The following is a 6,613-nucleotide window of genomic DNA, read 5'->3' as shown; positions in this document are numbered from 1 at the left end:
TTCACCCTTTCGCTCTGACTTCAGAATTATTTTCTTTGTCTTTTTCTCTATGATTTCAGAACCTTCATCATCGAATGAGACTTTGAGACCTGTACCTCCAACAAGCTGAGATACACTGATGAGGTTGTGTTGGAGTCCTTCCACATAAGCCACCTTCCTTATAGTGAAGTCTCCATTTGTTATCATTCCATATCCCTTTATGGTGCCGAAAGAGTTATTTCCAAACTTGACGTTGCCACCATTTGCAAGAGATCTGTATTCCCTGAGCTCCTCTTTCCTCCCTGTCATGTGACGCGAGCAGCCACTATCGATGTACCATTCTTCGTCGAACTGCTCGTCACTTATAACCTGCAAAAATTAAGCAGATTTAGGAACCCAAAGTTTCTTGGGTCCACGTGAGCTTTTCATGGGAACAGGAACAGTAAGAGAGATGTCAACTAGATATGTTCGTTTTATGAGAGTTGTTTCATCTTTCTTTTTAATGGTAAAGACTTTTATTTTGTTAGGATTGGGTGAGTTCGTTTTGGACTCTGGTTTGGATTCATTGACCTTCTGCTTTCCCTTTTGTTCAGCTGATGAATGAGATTTTTGAGAACGAACAGAATTAGCTTTAGAGCAAGATGGAGATGAATCGGTGGAAGTAGAGGAATTAGAAGAACGAGAAGAATTAGAAAGAGAGGATTTGGATGGAGAGGACTTCCTGGCTGGTGACTCTAGGTGACCCTTTTGCTTTTGATCATTGGAGGGACTGACCTTAGAGTTTTGTTCTCTTTTGACTTCAGAACCGAACCTCTGCGTTCGGTTGGAGTTGTTCTTGGAACCGAACCTTTGGTTTCGGTTGAAGTCCTTTTCAGAACCGAACCTTTGCCTTCGGTTGGTATTTTCTTGTGAACCGAACCTTGGCTTTCGGTTGTTGGAACATTCAGGCTTTCTTACAGGATTGTTTTCATACTTCAGATTCTTGTCTTTGTGTGAGTAGTATGCATTCTGGGAGTGCCAGAATTGTTTCCTTTCAGAAAGATTTTTCCTGTATCTTTGGTTCCTTTCTATCTTCTTATTCCTCATCTGTTTAGGTTGATGATGAACGTTCGCTTTCGTTTTCGTTGTCTCCTTGGCTGGTTCCTTTTGAACTTCAGGAGTTTTACTTTGAGCCGAGGGAGCAGAGGGAATATCCGAAGAAGAAGCAGTTTGCACAGAGGGAGTAGAAGGAATGTATGAAGAAGTTCCACTTTGAGAAGAGGGAGTAGAGGTAGTGTCTTCTTTTGCCGAACGATCATTCTCCTGAGGAATATCTTTCGTACCACTGGTACTTGGCTCATTGAAATTATCTGGCTTGTTCAACGGTTCAGGGATGTATCTTCCTTTGCTCATCCAGGAGGTTCTTTCAGACAAGCCAACGGTTTCGTTTGCATTATCAATTGGAGCTTCCCAGAAGTACTCATCACAGCCATCAGCATTGTCTTCGTTCACAATAGCTGTGAGTTCGGCTGTTTGATGTTCGGTTACTCCAGTCACCTTGTAAACTTGATTCGGGGTGGTCGTGACTTTTTGATACACAACTGCTTTCTCTACTAATTTCGGGGACTTTTGTTGGGACAATCGAGCGAACTCCACAAAATTTTCAGAAATTAGATTTTTGTGGTTTTCAGTTTCGTTTTTAACAAATTCTGAGCAGTCAACCGTGTCCTCTACAGAAATTTCACTCATGTTTTCGTCCTCGTTAAGCTCAGATGCATTTTCAACATCAATTTTGTTTTCTGAGCTTACGTTGGCGTTTAGAGAGTCAAATTTTTGCATGGTTTCGGTTCTCAGTTTAAGTCTGTCATTTTCATCCAAAAGATTTCTGAGCATGTCCTTGTGGTCTTTGGATTTAATGAAGGACTCAATTTTGTCCAGTCCATACATGTAGGTCGGATTGACATCATCAGACGATATCACACTCTCACAATTGTAGGCTTCGGCATCGATTTCATCCTCCTTAAACTCTAGGAAGGGCAAAATCATGCGATGGATCTTTTGGCCTATCTCACAATCCAAGTGAAGTTGAGTAATATTAGAATATAAACGTTTAGCAATTAAACAAAAAACATTTCGCTGTTTTAACAATTTTAAATTGTCTCTCTGCAAATAAATGTTTTCGTCTTTAACTTTAACTAATTCCGACTCCTTTAACTCAATCCACATTCGCCGCTCCTCACTCTTCGACGCCACCCTGCTTAATTGATCAGTCAGGTTAGAATTGGTGACTCGAGTTTGAGTTAAGCTACTATCTAAATGAGAAATTCTTGTATTAACATTTTTTAGTTCTTTCTCATATGAGGATGGTGGTACTTTAGATGAAATAAAAACAGATTGTACCTTCTTTATCAGTTCATCGAGCTCATTGAACTGCTGGCTGAGTGGTTTGGCCGTAAAGCACATATCCTCCTGTACCTTCGGTCCATCGCTTCCTCCATCGGTGTTGTATCCCCTCATTTGAGATACGTCAGTCACCATGAAGCATTTTCCTCCACTGTTTTCCTCCTTAGCCACATACGCCTTTCCATGGGTAGGCTTCCTCACTTCTTCGTCTTCTGAGTCGGTAGACCAAACTTCTGTGCTACCGAACTCATCGTCATTAACCGAACCCTGCACAATAAGAGCATTAATAGAAGGGTTAGTGGTAGACTTCTTCTTTCTCAACTCATCCAGTCTCTTCTGCAGCACGGCTTCCTCATCATTTCCATCGTCCTTTTCAGCCATCTTTTTAAGAACACAGTCCTTAGCATAGTGGTTCTTGCCACCACAGTAGAAACAGCTAACTCCGGAATCGCCATCTGCCTTCGGTTCCTTCTTGGGCTCCTCAGTCTTCGGTTCATTGTTCACCTTTTCAGAGCTGTAACTCCCCTGCCAGTTTCGGTTTTTGTTGCTGGGGAATCTCTTCTTTATGAACCTCTTAGGATTGGACACCATCATGGCATAATCCTCAGACGTGAGGTCATATTCCTCCAAGTTGAGCTCTTCATCCTCCATCACAGCTTTACTTTTAGATAGGAGGGCCAACGAACCAAGACTAGAAACAACGTTCTTCTCTTGTACCACAATCTTCTCTTGGGACTTTAGAATACCCACCAGTTTCGCCAAAGAGTATGATTTAAACTGCTCATGGGCTTTGACTGTGGAAACCACTGCTCTCCACTCAGACCTTAGTCCGTTCAAGAAAGTAACCTTCTGTTCGATAAGCTTCCTTTCAATGTCGTGTTTGATCATCTTGCTGAGAAGATGATTGAAGCGATCAAACGTCTGGGTCACTGTTTCTTCGGCCCCTTGCCTGAATTCTCCAAACTCAGATAGAAGCAAGGTTTGGATAGAATGTTCAAGATCTTTGTCTCTGGAATACAGTTCGCGAAGTCTATCCCATACTTCCTTCGCCGTTGTGCATGAGCTGACCAATCTGAATGTGTCAGACTGAAGGGCGAATCTGATCAACCTTAACGCCTTAATATTGCACTGGAATTTGTCTTTTTCATCTTGTGCAATATCCTTCACGTCCTTTAGCAGATCATTGTACTCCTTTTGAGTCTTAACGATTCTGGACGTTGCAGAATGAGAAAACGGTCCATTGATGATGGCTTCCCATATGAGGTAACCATTATCCTCCGATCCAATCACGTAATCTTCAAAATGATGCGCCCATACTTCATAGTCATGTGTGTATAAGATTGGAATCTTTGTCGTCGAACCGATGCTGTTGGAAATATTGATAGGGTTTGATTGCGTCGCGTCCATTATGATCGTAAAAACCTGTTCAAAGATCAGACTTGTAATAAAGCAGATTAGGGCAAAACAATAAATATTAAGATACGTCAATTAAGATGACGACTCAATAAATATCGATGATTGCGGAAAACCCTAATGGAAATCTTTTTCACAGAAAAGATGTGTATTGATTACACAGCCTCCTGCTCTAATACCAATTGATGGGATTAAAAACCTTTAATCTATGAAGATCGATTAGATCTTGAACAAGTAAATGAATATAAAAACAGTAAGAACGCAATAAAAAGAACAAGACAAGATTGAATCAAACGAGTCGAATGATTAAAACAAAATCCTCAGAAGAGCTCGATTAAGAACATCAACTGTACAGGATTGGTAGGTTACAAGAACGATTAAAGAAACCTTGAAATTACAATAGTTAAGCTCTCTATCGTTATTCTCTAAATCGTTAACCTCTATCTCGTTATTAACCTAATATGCATGCAAGCATTAACTTATATACAAACATAAAAGGCTCTCGGTTGGACAGGCCCAAACCGGAGTGTACATGGCTAAACTAATGAGCCCAAAAGACGCAACATCAAAACAATCTTCAGCCCAACAGAAGTTTTTGGATCAAAATGGCATTCAGACTAATCTTGCGACGTAAGGATATGCCTGTCACATCATGAGGATTTTAAGTCCCGATTATTTTGTCCTGTAGTGGCTCAGGACGTGAGCCCTAGATGGTCACGTCGTGAGGTTCTGTTGACCGTTGACTTCTTGACCAAGTTTGACTTTGGGTTAAACTTGAGGATTTTGGACTATTGATTAAGATTCTATCTGGTTCTGGTGTTAGTGGATTCGCGGGTGCACGCATTGCTGAAATGGGATCGTATCGCAGTGTTTCATAGTTCTTTGATTCAGGTGAGTTTTGCCTCATTATACAGTGGGTCGATGACACCAATGTTGTCCCACTAGTTTTTGTTATTATATAGTAGAGGGATGTCATAGGGACTGTATGTAGTTATTGAGATAGCCTAAGAATTCTTTATTTAAGCTTTCTTGCATGTTCTTTGTTTGGTTGTGGCTTTAGAGTAAGATCATCTGTTCGGGTGGCTATCCCACCTCTGGTTACTTATGGTTATGCATTTCATGGAGGTTAACTGGTAGCGGGACATTGTGTTGTGTGAGGACTAGTAGACGATAGTGAGCTGTATGACTGTTGTTTTCTTGTATTATGTGCATACTTGATCTTTGTTTGTTTATATGTCGATATATGGTAGTAGTGGGTTGAGGTGGTCTTGCTTTATGTTTTAGGCCAAGATACCCGGTGCGGGCCGAATGTAAGCCGTATGCACGAAGGCTCAAGAAGAGCCGTTGGGTTGAGGCGATAGGCCAACAAACCCTGGGTATTTCAGCCTGATGACTGATTAAACCCGTTGCATGTTGACATTCTAGTTTGATGACTGATTGGGCATGGGTATTCCAACCGGGAGCTTGTGGGCTGTTATGCATGCTTGTATGTTTATCATATGGGGCATTTTGGGGGAAACTCACTAGGCTTTATGTGTATCTAGTTGTTTAATGTTCCAGGTATCATCGATGATTATGGGAAGGCAAAGACGAGACTGTACACACTCATCATCAACATTGAGGATTTTACGTTCATTATAATACTCTGATTTTAATAATTGTAATTGGAAATAAATGGTTTTCTTAAAATGGTTCCATAATTGCAAAGTTTTACTTAAAATAAAAATGAAATTTTATGGTCGTGAAAATTGGATGTTACAGACTAAACTTTACCTCCTTAAGTTCCAGAGGCTTTACACAATCGACTTCCAACTCACAACCATGAAATAATAAATGATAGGAATCAATATTTTACATATTGAATTGGTTATATGATAATTGAGATTTTTATATAATTAAAAATGAAAAATTTTGTGGTAAAATCAGGATGTTACAAGAATCATGAGTTGCATGAGATATCCAGGTCGATGGTGAAAATGGAAACATGATGCCTTAAACGCCGCCCCTATTTTAGGACAACAATGACACCAGGGGTGTATCTAGTATGGCCCAAGGTAGGTCCTAGGACATATCTAAATTTTTAATTTCATTTACAATATATATATATATATATATTGTAAATGAAATTAAAAATTCAGATAATATATATATATATATATATATATATATATATATATATATATATATATATATATATATATATTAGAAAAATTACGAACCACCATAGAAAAAATAAAGGACCTACATTGAGTTTGTTTTTTAAAAAAATGTCTTAAAAATCATTTTAAAATAAGTAATTAGGATCAATTTGTTATTTTAAATTACGGAATTGATAACAAAAAATTAACCACTTTTAATCGACACTCTCAAAATATCAATAAATAAATAAATTATTGTAATAAAAAGAAGCCCACATGCTAAAGACTATTAGGTCCCATTTTATAGTTTCTGTCTGAGAAAATGTTGTCTGATAAAGTTCTATCTGGGAAAGTTTTCAGACTGGGAAAAAAAATCATGTTGTTTGATTGTACATCTGATTGACTGTGCTGAATGATGAAAAATGACATGGTTTATGTCCGATAGTGGTGTGATGGAGGGACTTTTTTAAAATAAATTAGGATGGTGGTGGTGTTTTCCAAAAAAGAATTAATCTAATAAAAATAAATTAAAAAAATTAACTAAAAGAAATTAATAGTCCAATAAAGTAACATTTATTAATATATAAATATTACATAACATAAATAATATTTTTGAATATATAATAATCAAATAAAAATAATTAATCCATAAAAATGAAATTTAAAAAAAAAGAATTATTTAAGAGAACTTAAGAATCCAA

This window comes from Lactuca sativa, chromosome 9 (assembly GCF_002870075.4).
Source record: "Lactuca sativa cultivar Salinas chromosome 9, Lsat_Salinas_v11, whole genome shotgun sequence".
Taxonomy (NCBI): Eukaryota; Viridiplantae; Streptophyta; class Magnoliopsida; order Asterales; family Asteraceae; genus Lactuca; species Lactuca sativa.
The sequence above is the reverse complement of the archived record's forward strand: the minus strand, read 5'-3'. Positions refer to the sequence as shown.